General features: G+C 41.4%; 1 long non-coding RNA gene across 1 annotated transcript; it reads left to right on the forward strand.

The window, feature by feature from the left end:
* The first annotated feature begins 9713 nt into the window (after nucleotides 1–9713).
* LOC131409573 (uncharacterized) lies at nucleotides 9714–19466 on the forward strand. The gene is made up of 3 exons (XR_009220956.1): nucleotides 9714–9951; nucleotides 10458–10797; nucleotides 19417–19466. It is a non-coding gene; the product is annotated as an uncharacterized LOC131409573 (long non-coding RNA).
* Nucleotides 19467–21892: the final 2426 nt, after the last annotated feature.

The following is a 21892-nucleotide window of genomic DNA, read 5'->3' on the forward strand; positions in this document are numbered from 1 at the left end:
GGCAGGTGAACTGTAGGCTAGCAGTAGCCTACAGTTGGATAAGCCTCTTCGCTGAGAAGGATCTAGGGAAGCAGATATAAAACTAGGAGAGAGCAGTGCCCAGTGTTAAAGAGGAGGGAGCTTTCAACTTTGTTGACTGCTGTTCGTAAGCCAACTAAAATGAGGACTGAAGAGGGTCCATCATATTGGGCAATCAATGAAAATGACAAGAGTATTGTTGGTGGAGATACAGAGACAAGAGACAGCTCTCTTCAGAAGTTTGACAATGATGAGAAGCAGAGAAATGGTGCAATTACAAGAAAAAGACTGGGTCAAGAGAGGAATTTGTGGCTGCTTCTATGATCCAGTAGAAAGAGGAGAAGGCACAAAGATAACATGTGCAGGGAGGGCGTGACAGAAGAGAAGAGCGAGGGGATGGATGCAGACACAGGAAGATCTGTAGATATGGCAATGGAAAGATGAAGGTGCTCCCATCTGACGGCTTCTATTTCTCAAAGAAGATACATTCATCAGCTGAAAACTAGTTGGGAGAAATGGAGGAAGGAGTGGGAGGTTTGAGGTATCCAGCAAGTCATAAAATGGTCACAGGAAGAGTGGAAAAGCAACCTTACCTCTGGTTTGAGGTAGGAGTGCCACACAGTACAGTACAACGTGGCAATGCCCAGGTGCTCAGGTACAAGTTTAGAGAAGGCAAATGCTTGGGTTCATCCAAGGTCAGAATTTTGCCAAGTAAATGTGACAAAAGATGAAAGAATGAAGGGAATTCAGGATATCTATAAGACATTGATTATAATGATGTGTCATGGAATCTAAGTTGGATAATGAGGAAAGGAAAGGGCAAGAGGGAACTGTAAGATACAGAGAAAGGAATTTGATCAGTAGACCAGACATCTCAGTGATACCAAAGAACTGTTACAGCAGAGAATCAAACAAGACAACTGAAAGTACAGGAGGTTTCAAATGAAGAGTGAGACGAGTGGAGAAGTAATTGTGGAAATGGTGCAATATTTGATGATGATTGATTGATGACGATTGCAGTGTGGTAGCTGCAATGGAATGGAGATGAAAGTCACAGGTCAGATGTTGGATGGATCAACTCTTAAGAGTAGAAGTCATCAATAATAACAAGCATTGGAGTAATTAGAAAGACTGTTGGTCATGGACAAAAGTCTCCACTGAGTAGGAATGGTGGAACTAAGATTAAAGGGCAGACTCTTCAACACCTGGTCCAGTATCAGCAAAATTCATATGTTTAAGTTCTAACTCCCAATATGGTGGTATTAGAAGGTGGGGCCTTTGGGAGGTGATTAGATCATGAGATAAAAAGCGACCTGGGAGAGCTTCCTCACCCCTTCCACCATGTGAGGACACAATGAGAAGACCATCTATGAACCGAGAAGTGGGCTCTCACCAGACACTGAATCTGCCAGTGCCTTGATCTTGGACTTCCCAACCTCCAGAACTGTGAGAAATAAATTTCTGTTGTGTATAAGCCACTTAGTCTATGGTATTCTGTGATAACAGCCCGAATGGACTAACACACATTCCTTGGGGTTTTGGTCGACGCTGTTCCCTCTGTCTGTAATTATCTTCCGTTCAGTCTTTGTAGGGCTGATTCCTTCCCAACTTTGAAGTCTCTTTTTAAATGTCCACCCACTTGTGGACTCTGTCGAGTGTGCCCCCACCTCTCTGTTATTCTCTCTTGTAGTGCCTGTTCTTTTCCTTCAGAGCACTTATCACAATTGTAATTTCATATTTATTTCTTTGTTCACTTGTTTATGTCCGGCTCTCCCACTAAACTGTCAGCCTCATGGAGGCAGGAACCGTGTTGGGTTGTCCGCCATTGTAAGTCCAACGCTTAGCATAATGCTTGGCGACTAGTCAGCACGTTTGTTGAGTTATTGATTGAATGAGCCAGCTGTTAGATTTTGGTTAAGTCAGTTATCATTTTTGAACTCAAGCTTCCTCACTTCCATTCCCTGAAGTATCACTCTAAGATTTATAAAATGATTATGAGAGACATTCTGAGTCATTATGTTTTTAAAAGTACGTTTCCATTTTAATTAGTATCTATTAATTCCCTGCTAGAAAAGGTGAGGAAATTAGCACTTCCACTTCCTTCCACTTTCCTCCCCCACCTCCTGTTTTTGTTAATTATTTTTATTATATATTGGCAAAGTTTATAACGTTTACACCTGTTTTGTATCTCTAATTCCCTCAGTTACTTAATCTTAGTTTTCTATTTAAATGGATTAATTGCTCACCATCTGTATCAATTTAGGTTCTTGGTTTTAAATAACAAAAATCAACTTTGGGTAATTTAAGCAGAGATGGAATTGATCAGAAGGATGTTGGATGACTCACAGGTGGGAAGACTGGGGAATCCTGCTCAGAAGTTGGGCAGGAATTAAGGGAGACGGAGCAATGGGAAAACTCAGCCAAGGTCCTGCTGTGTGAGCATCTGGTAAGGACACACCCGGGACCCGGCACTGCACGCTGCCTCCCTCTGGTCTCCTCTTTCCTTCTTTCCTCCTTCCTCCTCTTCTCCTTTCTTGCATTTCTTCCTCCTCCTTGGTGCACTGTGTTTGGATGGTTTCTTGTCATCTCATTCATTTTGTTTATGCTCACTCTGAGAAGCTTTTCTAAACTGTTCATCTGTTTTCATGTAGTGTGGATGAATTCCCCTTGACTCTTCCACTGTATCTGAAACGTTGTCATTTCCCAACTGAGTTGTTTGAAGCCTGGATTTTTTGTTCTCTTCCCACTATTTTTTTTAACCCTTGGGAATGGGTTAAAAAAAGAGGAAAGATGGGGAAGATGTGGCTGAAACTGTGGGAAATCTTCACCAGAAGACCCATACTCTGTTCTGTTTTCTGATTTTGTCAAATGTCCTCTATGAGAATCTACCCAGTTAGTTGGGGTGGATCATATTCCCATGTGCTGAGGTCCCTGGGCTCCAGATTACCTCCTGCCCCCATGGTCCTAGATTCACTCACGGGGCCTGAAGCCTTCATTTCTAGCAGAGAAAATGGGCCATGGGTGTCTTCTGTTTCATCCATCCCTCCTTAGGAGCTGCTTCTATCCTCTCCCAATCAGACAAGGGAAATATAAAGGTATATCCTCAATCACTTTTCTCCTGATTTGGAATAGAATGATTGCAGTTTAGAATTTTTTTGACTCCCTGCTACTGCTTCAGGTGGCCCAGGGGTGGTTGGTGGTGTGTGGCTGGAAAGGATGGGGGCTGAGGGTCACATTCAAGAGCTGTGCTAGGCCAGAAACGTCTGCTTCATTCCCTAGCTGCCCCTCCCCTTGTTTGTTTGATATTGGTGAAATTTCTGCTAATTTCTTGACTTTAAGCATTGAAGGAGGGGAGTCACTGTCTGTCTTCATTGGTCCCAGCATCCTTATAAAAAACTCCCTATTTGCTTAATTTGGTTCAGGTTGTATTTCTGTCACTTGTGAGCCAAATGGTACTAACAAATGCAATGCCATAGATGCAGGAGTCAGCCTTCTCTGGTGAAAAACGAGGGGCCCAGCTTGTATCTTATCACCTCCATTACCCTTTCTGTACAGAGGTGGGTCAAAGGGGGCCTATGACCAGGAGCATCTCTTTCTCCAGGGACAGTGTTGGGTTATCTGCTTAAATGCTCAGTTTGCAATCCCATAAAACTATAATGTTAAGCATAAACAGACCCAGTTTAGACTGGATAATTTTGAGTAGTGTGATAGTTAATTTTATGTGTCAACTTGGCTTGGCCACGGTACTCAAATATTTGGTCAAATACCAGTCTAGCTGTCGCTGTGAAGTATTTTTTAGGTATGATTAACATTTAAATCAGTAAACTTTAAGTAAAGCAGATTACGCCCCTTAGTGTGGGTGTGCCTCATCAAATCAGTTGAAGGCCTTAAGAGAAAAGGACTGAGTTCCACGAGGAAGAGGGAATTCTGCGTCTAGATTGCGCTGGGACCCACGTTGTAACGTCACCTCTTCCCACGGGCTCCAGCTGCAGGCCACCCTGCAGACTTTGGGATCTTGGGTTTGCCAGCCCCCACAGTTGTGTGAACGAATTCCTTAAAGATGACTCTCCTTCTTTCTCTCTGTATACACACACACACCCACACACACACCCACACACACCGTATGGGTTCTGTTTCTCTGGAGAAACCTAACTAATACAAGTAGAATCACACCTCAGTCACCACAGATTTTCAATATGTCTCCTAAGGGGCAACCAATTTTGCCTGTTGCCATGTCCTGTAGGATTTGCCAGGATGAGTTTGCCGCAAAGGGAGGAGGCAAACTCTGCAGTCAGACTGCCTGGTTTCCATCCCCATCTCCACCACTTAACTTGCAGTGTGACTTGGGCAATTTTCATACTCTCCGTGGGCCTCAATTTCCTCATTTGTAAAATGGGACAGATGTTCGGATGTATCTCATAAAGTTATGTGAAGATTAAATGAGATAATAGATGCAAAGCCTTGGGAATAGTTTCTGATACATAGCAACTCCTTAATAAGTTTTGGTGATTATGACAGGTCCATTGGAGTCCCACGTCTGAAGCCTACAGAGCATATACGATATGCTGTATAACATCAGCACCTAGCAGGGTCTGGGTAGCACTGGATAATCAAACACAGTCATATTTCTGCAGTGAAATGCACTGAGAGGAGTAAATAAAGATCATAAACAACCTCATACTGGTTCAGGTCAAGTTTTGCCACCAAATGGGTTAGGGAAAAGACTTGGTTTTAGAGCTTTTTGGATTTTGGAACGGTGGATAAGGGATTGCAGACCTGCCTTATATGATGAGATTTTCAAGATACCTGAAAACAAGTTGGCTTGGTGGGTGAGCTTGTTTCATATTTTCCACTTGAACAATGCAGCATGTCTATCATAGAAATACTTTTTTTTTAGGCATAATTGATAAAAAACTAATTTTTAAACTCAACTAGGCAATGATGTCAGTTGCTTCTGGAGACTTCTCCTGGTTTGCAAGACTAAAGCCATGACCTCAGGATAGAGAGAATTCTTGTCTTCTTGCTGTGCTGTTTGTCACAGCAGAGGGTGTGCCTCCACTTCACACTAAATCCTACTTGTGCCTTACGCAAGCTATTAGCCTGAGAGACCCAGACTGGCCGTGTGCTGGAAGGAAGCCAGGGGCTGTAGGCTCTTGGTGGGATGTGGGGGAATTAGGATCATATTCCTTTATCTTTTCAACATATATTTTTGAGTACTTACTCTGTGTCCAATGTTGTAAGCTCTATCTGTGTAGCATTTTATTGTTTATCAAGTGCTCACATTCATTGCCTCTTTTGGTAACCCTATGAGGAAGATGTGGTGAATGTTGTTATCCTTGTTTCACTAGTGAAGAAGAGTCTTAGAAAGTTTGTGTCACTTTAAGGCACAGATGTAGCTGACCTGAGGCATAAACCCAGTTCTTCACTTTCTTCTATGCCATGAGTAATAGAGGTTTGCACTTGATGAAAATAGGGTTGAATATATATTTATGAACCCATAAAGAGTAAACTGTTTAGCAGTGGTGGGTGCCAACCATCAAAATAGAATTTAAATAGCTTTGGCAAAACATCTTCTTACGGAACCTGTTTCAGCTGAATATCTGGTTAATCAGATATTTCATATTATAAAAGTTGCCGTGTGCTTTGGATGCTGTGTGACATTGTCCGGATCCCCCCTTCAGGACTAAGGGGCTTAGTCCATTAGCTACTGGGAAGGTTGTTAGCTAATGTCTCTCTCTGGGAATTGCCATCAGGTGGAGAGAGAGCCCCACTTGCTTTGGGGTTAGCCTGCATCCCATGATGCTGATATAAAAGCCTCGCCCCCTTCTCCTGACTGGGGACAACTCTGAAGGGCCCTTCCTGCTTTAGACTTCCCTGTGGGTTTAGCGGAGACCTTGCTGTGCCTGCACCATGACCCAGTTTCTCCCCATGTCCAACCCCACTTCCCCCGCCTTGTTCCACAGGTGTTGAACTAAGGGCACTCTCAAATACATCTCTGCACTTAAATCATCATCTCAGAGTCTGCTTCCAGGGGACCACAACCTGTGAAACCAGGTCTCAGTGGGAGAAGGAAAAAAAGTAGTTCTCACGTCTTTAGTTATAAGAAGATACTCACTTCTGAGATTTTCTGTCTTTGATCATTAAAAAGGAAAGAAAAAAGTGATCCCTTCTGAAATTCGCTAGGTCTTTTTGTGAACTAGACACTCTGCCATTTGTTGTTTCCCTTTATTTACTAACTTTCACCCTAGTTTAATTTATCTCAAAATATGAATAGCCAAGCCTACTTGAACTCGTTTTGCAATTGAAGTTTGTTGCAGGACGGAAAATTACGTGAGGATCTTGAAGGACAAGGCGTTTGTTGGAACGGGAGATGCAGAACATTAGAGCAGACTGGAGTACTTTTGGTAATGATGCATGGGGTTGAAATGATGTGAAAGGGAAATCATTTAACCATGTAAATTGAACAAAGGAGAATTCCATGATAATAACCCCAGGCCCCAGTTTTCAGGAAAGGGAAATTGTGGGCATCAGAATAAGGTCACCCTGGCACATGTAGCATTGGATCCCTCAGTCCGCTTGGTTTTGGCAATCTGGTTTGATTCTCTGCCAGAGCATGAGTTAGTTTTCGTCTCAACAGTTCTTCCATTTCTTTGAGGATAAAAAAGAGGCCCATTTTTTAATATACTGCAAGATATCTCAGGGTAAGAGCTGTTTTAGGAAGGAGGATTTTCACAAACAAACTGGCCACTCAATTTGAACTGCAGTTTCCAGGTTAAAACAGTTGCATTTGCTGGAGAAAAGGAAGAGCTGTTATTGTTGTCGTTGTTTTTTCTAATATATCCTACCAAGCAACTGCTTTGGGATAATAACAAAATGATTTCACTACGGAAAAAATGCAGAGAAAAGAAACTGGGGCTCTTTTATTGGCTAATAATGAACATAAAGGACTTCATGCTTGTTGAATGGCAGATTGAAATCCAGTGTGTATTCATGCAGATCTTATGAGGGTGGTACTGGATTGGACCACAAATTAGTGCTGGCATTAATGAGATGGAAGCCATAAAATACAGAGAGTTCCAATAACTATGATCTCTGATAAGGCCCGATTGAAAGCACCCAGACCTTTCAGACAAGTTCTGTGTGAGAGCAGAGCAATAAACAACAAAGAGACATTCAAAACGGGGGAAAACTGGGGATTATATAACGGACTGTAGCGTTAGAATGCTTGGTTAAAATGACACAGTACAGCTGAGTGACAAACGTAGCCTTGCCTAGAATAATAATTTTTAGAAACAGACACTGTTTAGATGCGACTCAAATGATCAGAGAGAAAGATTATGCCTGTTCATTGTAGGGAAATTAGTCCAAATCAGGAACTTCTCTGTGACAGTACCACCACTGCCACTGCTAATACTCATACACCTTATATGTGATACGTGTTTCGATTTATAGGTTACCACGCCCTTAACATTTGTTATCCTGTTTAATCCTCACAATATTTGCACAACGATAGTTGAATACATGTCTATGTACCTAGTTGGCTTTTGAATTCCACGGCTGCAGGAACTGGGTCTTATTCATTTTATGAAACTCCTCCTCTTTCCATTTAATTGTCCTGAATTCTCCTAGGTGATTTATTTCAAAGAACACTGCCAGGTGGAAAATCTCCCTTTCCCGGCATTTCTGGGATTATCTGGCATATAGAACAAATGCTCGTATGGCAAAATTATATTATATAATGACATAAGTTGATAAATGAACAGAAGACACCATGTAACAGTAACAAAGGTAGCTTGCATTTGCACACGGACTTCTTGGATGATCTCAGTCTGCAAAACTCATCCACAGCCACTGTCAGTGTATTCTCTTGCCCAAGTGTGCTAACAAGGTCTTGATGAGCATGTGTGTATTTTTATTGAACTTTCTGGCTTCCTAGAATGCCATCAACAAGTTTTCAGGAATTTGACTCAGTTTTGTCTCAGGTGAACAAGATGGTACCTCTCCTCTTGGTGCCACCCCATGCTTATTTGTTGCTCAACTTCCAAGTCTTTCATTTCCTGTTCCTCTAGGGAAGTCCTGGGTCATGAAGTATTGCTTGTCTAGCCTGCTTTTTGTTCAAGGCATACACAGTGGTTGCTATGTTCCTATGGGGACAGGATTGTGTGGAGAATTTATTTGATTTCCCTGATGGCCACCATCTTGTTTTTGTTCTTCCGCATTCTCATTTTCCATATGACCTGAGAGTTATTTCAGTGCCTCTATGTCCATCAAGGGCTTCTTTGGGTATGCCGGCCCTTAACCTCCTGTTTTTGTAGTTTGTCCTTTCTATTAAAGTTTGGGATATTTGTGTCCAGCACAAAGCCTGACATACACTGTATGTTTATTAGTAAATGTTGAAATGAATGGAACTACCCTGCATGAGAGAAGCCCTCTATATTCATTGTAAATATGAGGAACATTAAACTAAGAGAAGTTATATCTATAATCTTAGATAAAAATTTATAGCTGAGAAGACCTTTAGAAATCAACTAGGCCTCCCCACCTCATCCCCACTGTTTGTATTGATAAGAAAATTAAATTAGAAGGGAATCCTCTTTCCCAGTATCTAGTAGTTCGTAAGTGGTTTAGTAAAGACTAGAGCTCTGAGCCATGGTCAATGTCTGTCTCCTCACACATCTTTCTCAAGGGGAAAGACAGTAGACATAGAGATGCTCCTGTGTGCATCATATCGATCTTATTTCAACATCTTTCTGTCAGCCATGGCATGCTGATGGCTTTTTATTTACACTCCTTGGTGACTTCTTGTCTTTGCATACAAAGAATTTAAGAACTGTCAGGGAGGGAGAGGCTAGAAGGCATCCTGAACTGACTGGTACAGAATCATAGAATCTAAAGGTCACAGGTTCCCCAGGCCAGTCATGCTCTGAAGTTTGAATCTCTATCTACAATGTTCTGACGAGTGGTCAGCCAGACTCTGTGGGAACATTTGTGGCCTGTCTCTTTGGGCAGAGCTGACTTGACTGAAATACGTCTTCCTGGAGTGTTCGCTTGAGATGCAAGTCCACCCCTGTGGGGACACTCAGAACAACTGAATTTCTGGCCCCTATGGCAGTTCTTCCAATTTGGTTTTCCATGATGTTTCTCCTTCTACATTAACAATTTTTTTCTACTAGTGTTTCCTGGCCTTTTGAACTCCAAGGCAGATATTGAAAATGCTAATGTTTGCATGGCACCCTGGGGTGAACCCTAGAGGAATTAGAGATGTCTGTCTGGGGATTGGTGAAAAATTCATTACATTTTTCTTTATAGTATATAATTATGATAAGAAAATACAATATAAAATATTAGGGAAGATATTAAATATTGAATTTGTATAAAGCTTCCAAATAAAATCTTTTCAAAGGTTTGATAGTGAAACTTAGCTTGATTCCTTGAATATAATCTTTGATATCAGGGTTTATATTTGAAATGGCTACATGTAATTCCTGGTCAAGACTTGTTAATGATGGTTTCTTTAAATTCTTGATAGTCTTGATGGACAAGAAGATATGGTTAAAATTTAATACCATTTTTTACAACCTTCAGAAATATCTGGTAGTTGAAATAATAAAGACTCTCATAGCTCTTTACTTTCATTGGCAAATATAATGTTGAAGTTTCGGGATGTTGATGAGAAAGGAGTGCTAATCCAATTGAACTTTTTCGTATTACGTATTTCAAAATATGCTGAAGCTCTATTTTGCAGAATGCATGTGCATTGTTGGGGCGCCCACCCAGTGGTATGGATGCCTCCTGGAGGGGTACAACAGCTACACACAGAGGGAAGTAGTTGTTATATGTGAAGAAAGGCTCTTGACAGCACCGGAACCACCTCCACTGGAGCACCTGCCAACCTCACTCCCCACTCCCCACCTCCAACCGGCAGCACCTAGGGTAAGACACTGTGCTCTTTGGGCATCTGGAGTACTAACTACTTCAGCAGCGGCTCCTTGGCTCCACTTTTAGTACGGGTAGCAGTGTGCTTTTCCTCTGGCTGCCAAGGTAGATGTCTCAGGGAGTACAACATCTTGTCTGTGCTCAGTATATCCAGGCTGAGCAGTGAGTGCCAAGTGTCACTTTTTGTCTTTCCCCCTGGGGGACCATGAAAGGCATCCTCAGGCCCCCTGTGCTTGGACAGTGCTTTGCAGAGCCCCTACCAGGGTTGCCTGGAACACAGCTGCCTGGCATGCGGTCTTTAGCCGTCCCAGGTCCTGCTCAAGGGCTGAGCGATCCAGCTCCAGGCACAGCTCAAAACTGTTCGGAGCACACCAGGATGCCAAGGCACACGGATTGGGAAGATATGCTTTCAGCTGTTGCCTCCATGATGTGGATTCAAGTTGTTTCATCATCATGGTTTCTCTCTGGTGGTTGTGTCTGATTGATTTCTGTCCTTTTCACAGTATGATGCCCAGACCTGAACTCCAGGTGCAGTCGAGTCAGCAAAGGAGACCCCCAGGGACCTTTATCTCTCTAGAAAGAGATATTGTACTTCTAAGACAACATTTCTGGTGTCCACATCATGCCATCGTATTATACTTCTTGAATGTTTTAGCCTTCAAATGGCTAAATTTGTCTGCAAACAAAGCCTGCTCCCCTGGCCACAAACGACTGGACCAGTGATTACTGTGTGAGTCAAAGACAGAAATCATGGTTGAATACAGGGAGACCAGCTGCCTCTGAGGCGACAAAAACTCTGCCACATGGATGGTAGCATCTGTCTCTTTGCCTTGGTGGGTGAGGGTGAGTACAAATGCTCGTTAAATGAAGAGAAGGCATGCTACTCTTTGCGAACTTAAAGAACCTTCTGATACCCCCTGCTAATGAGTGTGGACTCGATTCTCTAGGCAATGGGGGCCATTATAAGTGTTTGAGAAGGCAAGCTACCTAATCCAGTTGTGCACTTTTATTTTGCTTTGGGTTCGAGTTTTTTCCTGCAATTTTTCTTCCTCTTTCTAAATAAATCATTTATATTGAAGTATGCATAGAGAAAAGTGCACCAATCATAAATGTCCACCTCAATGAATTATTACAAAATGAACACACGAGTCAAGAAATAGAACATTACCAGAAACCTAGAAGATTTCTTTCTTCTCTTTCCCAGTCACTTCCTTCTCTTCCTTGTCCAGAGGTAAACCACTCTCTGGAGTTCTAGTACATAGATTAGTTTTGCCTGTTTTAGACTTTGTAAATGGAATCATACAGTATGTATTCTTTTGTGTCTGGCTTCTATTGCTCAACATTATATCTGTGAGATCCGTCTGTATTGTTGAGTGTGGCTATAGTTTGTTCTTTTTCATTACTCTGTAGTATTTCATTGTATGACTATACCACATTTCATTTATCATTCTATAGTTATATGGATATTTGGGTTGTTTCCAGTGTTTGGTTTCATGATTAATGCTGCTAAGAGCATTCGTGTACGTGGCAATGGGCCATATTTATGATTTTAAGGGATTATCATGCTTTGCTGCCACTTGGAATTGATCTGCCCTGGAGAAGAGCCTGAGCATACTTCTTATTGGGCATAAAGGCAAGTAGTACAGATTCCTTGTCAGACCACTGACAAAGATATTCTTCCCGATGTATATCGTGAAGCTATGCTCTGTGAAATAATAACTTTGAATTTCTATTTTTGAAGGTGCTTTCCTTTCTATTAATTCCAAATGTGAAATCCAGATCCATTCAAGAGAAGAACACTAAAGACTCAAAACTGGTTTTGAGTTGTGGGCCAGTTTCTTAGGGGATAGCCCATGGGCTTCCACGAAGTAAAGATTGAACTCGGTGACATTGGAGGTGCTTTCCTAGTCTGAGAATCTATAAAGTAATGGGATATTTATAGGAAGGAGTAAGAACCCAGGCAACTTTATTATTTCTAGATCTCTGTCTCCATGATAATTTAAGCACAGCCCTTTTATACTCTGTAGCATATTGTATCTCAGTTATTGTTTTATATCCATTTCTCTGACGGGATGGGGTCTCTTCAAGGATGCAAATGAAATCTTCTTCATCTTAGTTCCTAGCACAGTGCTTTGCACATGGTAGATTTTCTGCTTGAATTCTTTCCTCAAAGTTAGCACTGGAGGGCCGGCCCATGGCTTAGCGGTTAAGTGCGTGCGCTCCGCTACTGGCGGCCCGGGTTCGGATCCCGGGCGCGCACTGACGCACCGCTTCTCTGGCCATGCTGAGACTGCGTCCCACATACAGCAACTAGAAGGATGTGCAACTGTGACACACAACTATCTACTGGGGCTTTGGGGACAAAAAAAAAAGGAGGAGGATTGGCAATAGATGTTAGCTCAGAGCCGGTCTTCCTCAGCAAAAAGAGGAGGATTAGCATGGATGTTAGATCAGGGCTGATCTTCCTCACGAAAAAAAAAAAAGTTACCACTGGAGAGCTGCAGAGAGGAGGCTGGAGATGGGCCCTGACAATATATCAGAACTTTTGAAGCATCTCCAGATATTCCAAATTTGTTCTCCAGTATCGACGATCCAGTTGAAGGGTTTTTTTTTATGTGTGTGTGTGAGGAAGATTAGCCCTGAGCTAATATCTGTGCCTGTATTCCTCTACTTTCAGTGGGACGCCACCACAGCATGGCTTGACAAGTGGTGCGTCGGTGTGCTCCTGGGATCCGAACCCTCCAATCCTGGGCTGCCGAAGCGGAGCGTGCGCATTTAACTGCTACGCCACCGGGCCGGCCCCAGTTGAAGGATTTTATCAGCACCCAGAAGCACAAAGTGACTTAAACTAATTAAAGAAAACCCCATAGTTAATGCTAATTGAATCTTTCTATTGATCAGGCACCGTTCTATATGTTTTACATGTATTAATTTACCTAATCCTTGCAACAGTCTTATAGATGTTACCTCCATTTTCAGGTAAGGAAATTAAGGCTCCAACAGGTTAAGTAACTTATCTAAAGTTACCCAACTAAAAGGGCAAAAACAGGATGGGAACCCAGGCTGCCTGGCTGCAGAGCCCATATTATAATCATTGCTGTATGCTATTTCTACCAAGAGAGGCATAGGACAGAAATACCTGTTGATTAGTTTTCAGTGGGTATTATTCCCACCTTAAGGAACAGGACAATTTCCTATATAAATAGTTCTCTGGATAAGCCCACACGTATTCCAAATGGAAGCCTTGCATGGTAGTTGGGTGCAGAATCCTAACCCAGGGTGGAGTGGTTGAGAGCATGGGCTCCAGAGACAGACACCAGGGATTTGAATCCTTACTCTGCCTCTTACTCTTTGCAGCTTTGGCAATTTATGTAACCTCTCTGAGCCTCAGTTCCCTTATCTATAAATTAGGGATAGTCATCTTTACTTTTATGAAATTTTTGAAAATGGAAAAAGTATATAAAATATTTAGCATGCCTGAAAAATAATAAATACTCAGTAAATGGTAGTAATAGTATTAGTAGTCTTAGTCTTAGTCTTATTCGCTGTGGCACCATGAAGGGTCTTCTCTTTCTGGAGATATTTCTTTTTTCAAAAACTGTTCATCTCTAGCCCCCTATAGCCAGAACCTTTTCTTTCTTGGTCAGTCTTAAAAGAAAACAGACTCCTTTTTCTCCAATACCCATTTTTTAATTGTGGTAAAATATACGTAACATAAAACTTACCATTTAACCGTTTTCATGTCTACAGTTCTCTGTCAGGAAATACATTCACGTTATTGTATAACCATCACCACCATCCATCTCCAGAACCTTTTATCTTCCCGAACAGAAACTGTACACATTAGACAATAACTCCTCATACCCACCCTCCCCCCAGCCCTTGGCAACTACTGTTTTACTTTCTGTCTCCATGAATTTGACTATTCTAGGAGCCTCATGTAAGTGGAATCATACAATATTTGTCCTTTTGTGACTGGCTTATTTCACTTAACATAATGTTTTCAAGGTTCATTCGTGTTGTAGCATGTGTCTGAATTTTCTTCCTTTTTAAAGCAGAATAATATCCATTGTATATTTATACCACAGTTTCTTTATTCATGCATCCATCAGTGGGTTCCTTCCACCTTTTGACTATTGTAAATAAGGCTGCTAAGAACATGAGTGTACAAATATCTGTTCCATTCCCTGCTTTCAGTTATTTTCGTTTTTTTTTTTCTTTTGGTGAGGAAGATTAGCCCTCAGCTAACATCTGTGCCCATCTTCCTCTACTTTTATATATGGGACTCCTGCCTCAGCATGGCTGGATAAGCAACGCATAAGTCTGCACCCGGGATCTGAATCCATGAACCCTGGGCTGCCGAAGCAGAGTGCACGAACTTAACCACTACACCACCGGGCCGGCCCCAATTATTTTGGTATATACTCAGAATTAGAATTGCTGAATCATATGTTAATTTTATATTTAATTCTTTGAGGAACCACCATCCTGTTTTCCACAGTGGCTGCACCATTTTATATTCCCAGCAGCAATGCACAAGGTTGACCAGTTTCTCCACATCCTTGCCAACACTTGTTATTTTCTTACTTTTTTTTTTTTTTTTTGATAACAGCCATCTTAATGGGTGTGCAGTGGTATCTCATTGTGGTTTTGATTTGAATTTCCCTAATGATTGGTGATGTTGAGCATCTTTTCATTTGCTTACTGGACATTTTTCCTCTAATATCCATTTTTATTTTTTATGAAAATCACATGCTCCCACTCACTCTAACATTCCGTGAATTCATGCTAGGCTTATCACAATTCTGTACAGCAGATGGTAGTTTCCTTTATATTTTCATGATACTTCAGTATCCTCCTCTGGTTGGCACATTGCTGGACCATCTTAGGGTGAGTTACTTGTGAGAGGGGGCTCGTCTCAAATGCTAGATGTTGATCTTTTTTACCTTCAGTTTCAGAGAGTGCTTTTTCATCTATCTTGTTGCATATTCTGATGGGCAGGAAAGCTTTTGGCAGGGATCACAGCAGTGTGAAAGTAGACCCCATGTGTTAAATGAATAAATGATGCCTTTCTTCCCCAAATAAATTTAATGAATATACCTTGAGCAGCCCTTGACAATGTTGGCCATTCCATTCTTTTTGAATCTGTCTTCTCCTTTGGCTGTCTTGACACTGTCCTCTCTGGTTCTCATTCTATCTTTCTCACGTTCCTTGTAAGTCTTCTTCCCCCTTTCCTTGTTCTTTGCCCATCTGTTAAATATGGTGTTTTACATTTCTCTTTTGGTGCTCTTTTCATCTGCACAATCTTTCTCCCATACCCACCATTTTTATCTCCATTTATTTATGGGGAATTTCCAAACCTGTCTCCTGCCTAAAACTCTGACCTCCAGGCTCATTTATCCAGCTGTTCATTTCTACCTGGAGGTTCCGTGAACACCTCAAATTCAACGTGTCTAAAATTGAACTCATGATACTTTCCCGAAATAATATTCTTCCTCGAGTCTTCCCTAAAATGATGAAAGACACTGCCATCTACAAGTCACAAAACAGGGAAATCATCCTACAGTCCTGTCTCTCCCTCACCTCTCCACATATACAGGTCACTGCTGACCCTGCCTCCTATATGCCTTTCAATTCCACCCTCTTCTCTTGCCCTCGGTCTCTGAATTCAGTAAGATAATGCTTGCAAAGTGCTGGCTTCGTTCCTGGCACCCTGTAAGCATGCCATGCATGGTAGCTGTTCCTGTTAGTGTAGTTGCTTCAGACCTGTTACCATTCACCTAGACTGTTGCAGTTGTCACCTGTTCTCCTGCATCCAGTCTTATCCCCATCAAATTCATCCCATAAATTCTTTCAATCATTATTAATGTTTCTCCTAGCCTGTATCATCTCACTGTCCTGCTTAAAAACCCTTTAGTGGCTCCCTATTGCCCACTGGTTAAGTTTCTAAGCTCAGCACACAAGATCCTCCAGGATCTGGCTCCTGGCTAAAGTCGAATCCATCTTTGGCTGCTTCCCCACTGAGCACCATGTTCCAGCCAGAGCAAATGCCTGTGATTCTTTGAACACACCACTCAGTTGCACAAGTTTATGGCTTTGCACACACTCTTCCATATGTGTAAATCGTGTTCTTATCTCCTTGTCCTCCAACCACAGCTCATCCTTCAAGATTCACTAAGTGATTTCTCCTACCCATTGTCTTCCCTGACCTCAGGATGGTTTCCAGGATGGTTGACTATCCCCTCATTTGTGCTACTGTAACTTACACATTATCACAGGCAATTCAGGTTTCCAATCAATAAGTCATAAACTGCTGACAGCATTTTAATGGACATTTTTCCAGCACTGAAAATAAAATAAAATTGTAAGGTCTAGTCTTCACTGGAAATCCTGTCACATTACCATTTTCTTTCCTGATTGCCTTGTAATTATTTTATAAAATTTCTGTCTCCTGACTAATGTAAAATGTGAGAAAAGACTTGGGTCAGAGTCTTCTTTGCCTGAGCAGTGCCTGATAGCAAGTATTTATTGAGCACCATATGTATGCCAAGCAGTGCTCTAGGGCCTGTGGGAATCATAAGGAACAAAATTCCTGCCCTCCCTGCAGGAAGCCTGCACACTGCCCATCATTTTCCAGTCTCCTTCCTACCCAAAGGCTGGTATTATTCACTGAGTTTTCTGTGATTAGTAATATAAAGGGGGGAAAAATCATTCAGAGAGAAAATATGAACTGTCAGATGAGAATGAAATTATAAGTGGTAAGAGGAGAATTAAATTAAGAGCAGTAAGCATCATGCATTTATAAAAACAAGTCATGTCAAACAAACTTAATTGCTTTTCCTGATAGAATTACCAAATTAGGGGATGGTGGTGTACAATATCCTGAGAGCAGTTTCCTTCAGCGATCAGGTAATAAATGTTATTTTTGAAGTTAGCAGAGCCCTTTGAAATAGTATCTGTTGAAATTGTACAAAATGAATTCAAATTGACTTTGATGTGAGTCTGGGTCGCTGACTTGATGGCAGATTGAAGGGAAGAAAAGCTAAGACAACTACAAACAATATGGCGTTGAGCTTAAAGATATTGCCTAGCAGGAGCTTGGGAGGCTTTATTCAGATGTGTTTATCATGAGCATTATTGGGGTCAAAATATGATTTTGTGGCATTTAAAAGATATTGAGAGAAAATCACAGTACTTGGAGGATATCATTGCATGGAGCACAGAAATGAGATGGTTCCATATTATCATTATAATGGTATGGCCCTTGGGGTGATAATACCCAATGGTTTGCATAGTGCTTTAAACCCTTGCTACTCAAAATGTGATCTGCAGACAGCAGGAGCCTGGAGAGTATCTGGGAGCTTGTTAGAAATGTAGCATCTCAGTCCCCACCTCGGTGAATTGGAATCTGCATTTTAACAAAATCCCCAGGTGATTTGTGTGCACATTCAAGTCTGAGAAGCACTGCTGGGTTTATTTCATGTTATCCTATATGACTTGATTTTTAGACCTTTCTAAGAGGTGCTAGACATTGTGTTGATCTGATAAACCAGGATTAAGCCCCAGTCTCAGAAATTCCACTATTTACCACTTTTACCTTCCTTAAAATCAAGCACATGAAGCTGATGAAGTGCATCCTGGGGGAAGTTATTTCGCCTCAGTGGGCTATACGGTCTTCCTTTTTAAAGAGGAACTAACAACCTGTGCCTCCTCACAGTGTTTTTAGGTGACACACATGTACATCATCTACTTGCATCCTTTAACATTGCTGAGAAATATGTTATTATTCCCACTTCACAAACGTGGACACCGACGTTTGGAGTGTTACTGTAATTGGTCTAAATTCATATTTTTAGTCAATGGGAAAGCTGGGATTTAAAGCTACATCTGCCTGACTCCCAAAGCCTTGCTATTTCATATCTCTATGTGACAGGGGCTATATCATAGCTTTTAAGTGACAGGGATTTCAGAAGCTGGGACCAAGAGGGGGATTCAGTTAAGAAATATTTATTGGGCACCAATAATGTTGTAGGAACTACTGAGAGTATTTATTAGGGAATAAAACACACCTGGGCCCCGCCTTGGTGAAGTTTATAATCTAGTGATGAGAAATTGTGTGTGTGTGTGTGTTTTGAAGTGGGGAGAATGTGGTGATATTGCTTCCAAACTTGTGCCGTTTGTTGGGATAATGCAGATATCAAGGATGTTGGAAAATTGCTTGAAGTCTAAGGTCAATTGGATGATTGGTAGACATGGGAGTATGGAAACAGATTAAAATATGTAACGTACTATTAAGCTATTAATGACAAACTTTTAGCCAACCATTTCGCCTTTTTGGATTTTCTTCCAACCTTATAAAGAACCTCATTGGCCCTTTAGAGAATTCCGTGATTCAGTGTGTGCCAGTGAGAGCTTTGGAAAGGAAAGGAGGAGGAGGAGATTAAAATGCCATCTCTTTTGTCACTGGCCTTGGCTTAGTGTCTAGGTCCCACTCTCTTTTGGTATTTGAGACTGAACTAAGAGAAGGATATTTGTTTTCGATGTAAGTCTGGTCTCCAGAAAACTACTAGGGGACAAGCATTACGGAAATCCACAGGGTCCAAGAGTCCCTGGTGGGGAGATGGTACATTGAGAAGTGTGGGACCAAGCATCTCTCAGAAGCTATTTTCCTAGTGAACTCTTCTTCGTCCCTCAAGTTTCAGCTCAAATCCCCTTCCTCAGAGAAGCCTTTCCTGATCCTGCAGGCCAGGTTAGGAGGATGTCTGCTGAATGGTCTTGCACAGCTTTCACTTTTCTTTCAAAGTCTTCATCAAATTGTAATGATTTTTTTAGTATCCATCTCTGCCGCCTAGTTCTCAGCTCCATGGGGATAGAGCATATGTCTCTTGTACTAAACACCGTATCCCCAGGATCTAGCAGAGAACAAGGTATAGGGCAGTTGTTAAATCAATGACTCAATAGTTGTTCTATTAAAATTTGAAAATCTGATATTTTAAAAGGTGTTTTTACTTTTTAAAAAAATGTGGCCCGATAAATACCCTTTATTATTATTATTTTTTGTGGTAAAATACACATACAATTTACCATTTTAACCATTTTAAGCATACAGTTCAGTGACATTAAGTGCATTCATATTGTTGTGCTACCATCACCACCATCCATCCACAGAACCCTTTTCATCTTGCAAAACTGAAACTCTGTACCCATTAAACAATAGCTCCCCATTTTTGCCTCCTCCAGGCCCTGGCAACCACCATTGTACTTTCTGTCTCTAAGAGTTTGACTACTCTAGGTACCTCATAAAGGTGGATTCATACAGTATTTGTCCTTTAAAGACCTTTTCACTTTTATCTTTCTGAATTAGCCAGGGACATGACTGTGTGGTAGTGTTTGTTGGAGTGAGTCTCTTTTCATCTAATTTAAAGAGAAATATGCTTATTCTTGGCTTTTTTATATTTATAGAGTCAGAGAATAATAGAAGAGGAAGAGATGTAGACAGATCATCTTCTTCAGGCTCCTAACTTTCAAGCCTCAAGTATAAGGTTTGTTGTTAGACTCAAGTGTAGGTGGTACAGGAATGGTAGACCAAGTATTTCCTCCCCTTCTGTCAACATATTGAATGTGAAAATCCAAGGCAATGTAGTGAAGACAGTATTTCCTCCAACATTACTTATTTTCACATCTCACACAGACTTCCAGCATAGTATTGGAGGGAAAGCACAGAATCAACCCAAAAAATGAAAATAAGAAATAAACAGAATGAATGTGGCAGAGATCCTTGGGTGGTCGTTTAGTACCGGAATCTGGGGCATGGTGGAAGGACTGGCTCTGGTCTCCTTGGTCTAACAGGGCCAGGCAAGTTACATGATTCCTGTCTATGCTTTGACTGGAAGATACTTACCAAAAAAAATCTTGATGGTTTAGAGAAAACAAAAAGGGCTTGTAGAAACTCAGATCTACATACACAACATCTCTTGACAGGCCAGTGAATTGCCAACAGATAGCCAGTAAAGATGAGACATTTGAGACCCATGTTCAGATTAACTGTCTATTATCACTCGAACTGCCCTCCCCTGTGGTAAAGGGAGGAGGAGGGGGAGAGGGAGTGGTGTTTGGTGGTGGCTCAGCTCCGTGGGCTGGAGCTGGAAATAGGAGTGTCCCCTGAGGCTTTGAGCATCATCACATTCCGGGGGACACACGGAGCAAGGAACTGAATAAGACACGAAAGTCCAATAAGCCAGTTTGGGAGGTCTGAAGGGGTGCAAAATGTGAAGGTGGTTAGAGATTATTATTGGAACCAAGAACTTGGAAGGTAAGGGATTATCAAGCAGCAGTTCAAGCATAAGTGGGCCGAGGTCTAGGGCAACAGCCAGGAGGGATGCTTTCTGTGACCTTGGCCCATGATGAGGATGACCTAGGCAAATTTAAAGGCTGGGAAAAGTTCAGACATAAACTGCCTGAATTGCTAAACAGGTCGCATTTATTTTACTGTGTTGACTTGTCCAAAGTGCCGTGCTGTTACCTCCTTTCCCTATAACCCGCCCCCTCCATGTCTTAGATGTCAGCCAAAGCTTTGTGGCCAGCCTCATATCCCTCTTACAGATCAACCACCCGGATGCCACACAATGTACTGGTGTAATAGTTGGGGGGGGAGGTGGCACTTCTAGCAAGATAAGTTCTTTACCCACAGTGATTCTGCCTGGAATTAGAAATGTGCGTCCCACTTTGAGAGCCCTGCAGGTGTCTGAGAATCTTTGGGTCTTACACAAAACCATTTTCATGTCTTCAAGGCACATTTTGCTTTTATTTGTGCAGAGGTGATAATGGGCCTCCATTTATTCTTTCAACTTCCTTTGACTATTGAAAGAAGTAGTTATAGAGTTTGCTGAGAATCTTTGCAGCCCAAGTGCAAGTAAAAATACATGTATCATGGATAATATATGTTTGTATATAATATGTATATTATCCATGATAAGATGGATTCAGAAATCAGCAGACAAATTTATCTTAGCTTTTGCAACCTCAGGTCCTACTGCCAGACAAGGTGATGCTTTTCTTCTTGGATCATATGGTATGTGCTTCAGTCTGAATAACATTAAAAATATTTCTCTTAGCAGGATGTGGTGGGGTTGTTTTCTTTTTTAATTTCAAATAACACCACTCCTTGAACTGGGAACAAACAATTCACTTGCAGCTCAGCTCTGCATTTATTTGTAATTTTCACATAAATCAACTTATATGAAAATGTATTCATAATTTGAGCTTTCTCTATAGCGATAAAATGTTTCTGCTTCTGTGGTAGAAAATAGCTTATTATGCAAACAACATTGCCACTCTTACATTATGCATGGGATTTACCTGGAGAACATCACAAAAGCTTCAAAAAGAAAAAAAAGAAAGGCCGGGGGAGGGTATAGGGTGCTTCATTTACTGCACCATTTACCTAAAATAATTAGCTACAAATGAGCTAATATCTGTATTTAGCAACTTACTTAATATTGCTTTGGTTAATTCAGTGAAAGAATGGAAGAAAAAGAAAAAAACACAAGAGAGGTCTCCTGACAAATGGTGCCTTTCAGGATGTCAGCCCAATGAAAAATGAGATCTGGTGGTTTCAAACTTAGGCCACTGGTGGTGAGTAATTAATGGCCAACTCATTTGAACTTCTATGCTTGATCTAATTTGGGATATTGAGAGTTCACACTGATTTGCCTTTAAAAAGAATGTCACTGTCAAATAAGGTGATTGTATAAGATTGATATGGAGTGCTCTGACTTGGATGTATAGCACATTTCATATTTAGAGAGGCAGCGGCAGACGGTGTTATTCCTAACCTTGTGTGCAGTAGGACCACTGTATCTGGAGGGAAAGCTGGTGTCCTTTCTGTATCAGATTCAAGCAGGGATCACTTTAGGTATAAATGATTTATGGTATTTAT

Source organism: Diceros bicornis, chromosome 8 (genome assembly GCF_020826845.1).
Source record: "Diceros bicornis minor isolate mBicDic1 chromosome 8, mDicBic1.mat.cur, whole genome shotgun sequence".
Lineage (NCBI taxonomy): Eukaryota > Metazoa > Chordata > Mammalia > Perissodactyla > Rhinocerotidae > Diceros > Diceros bicornis.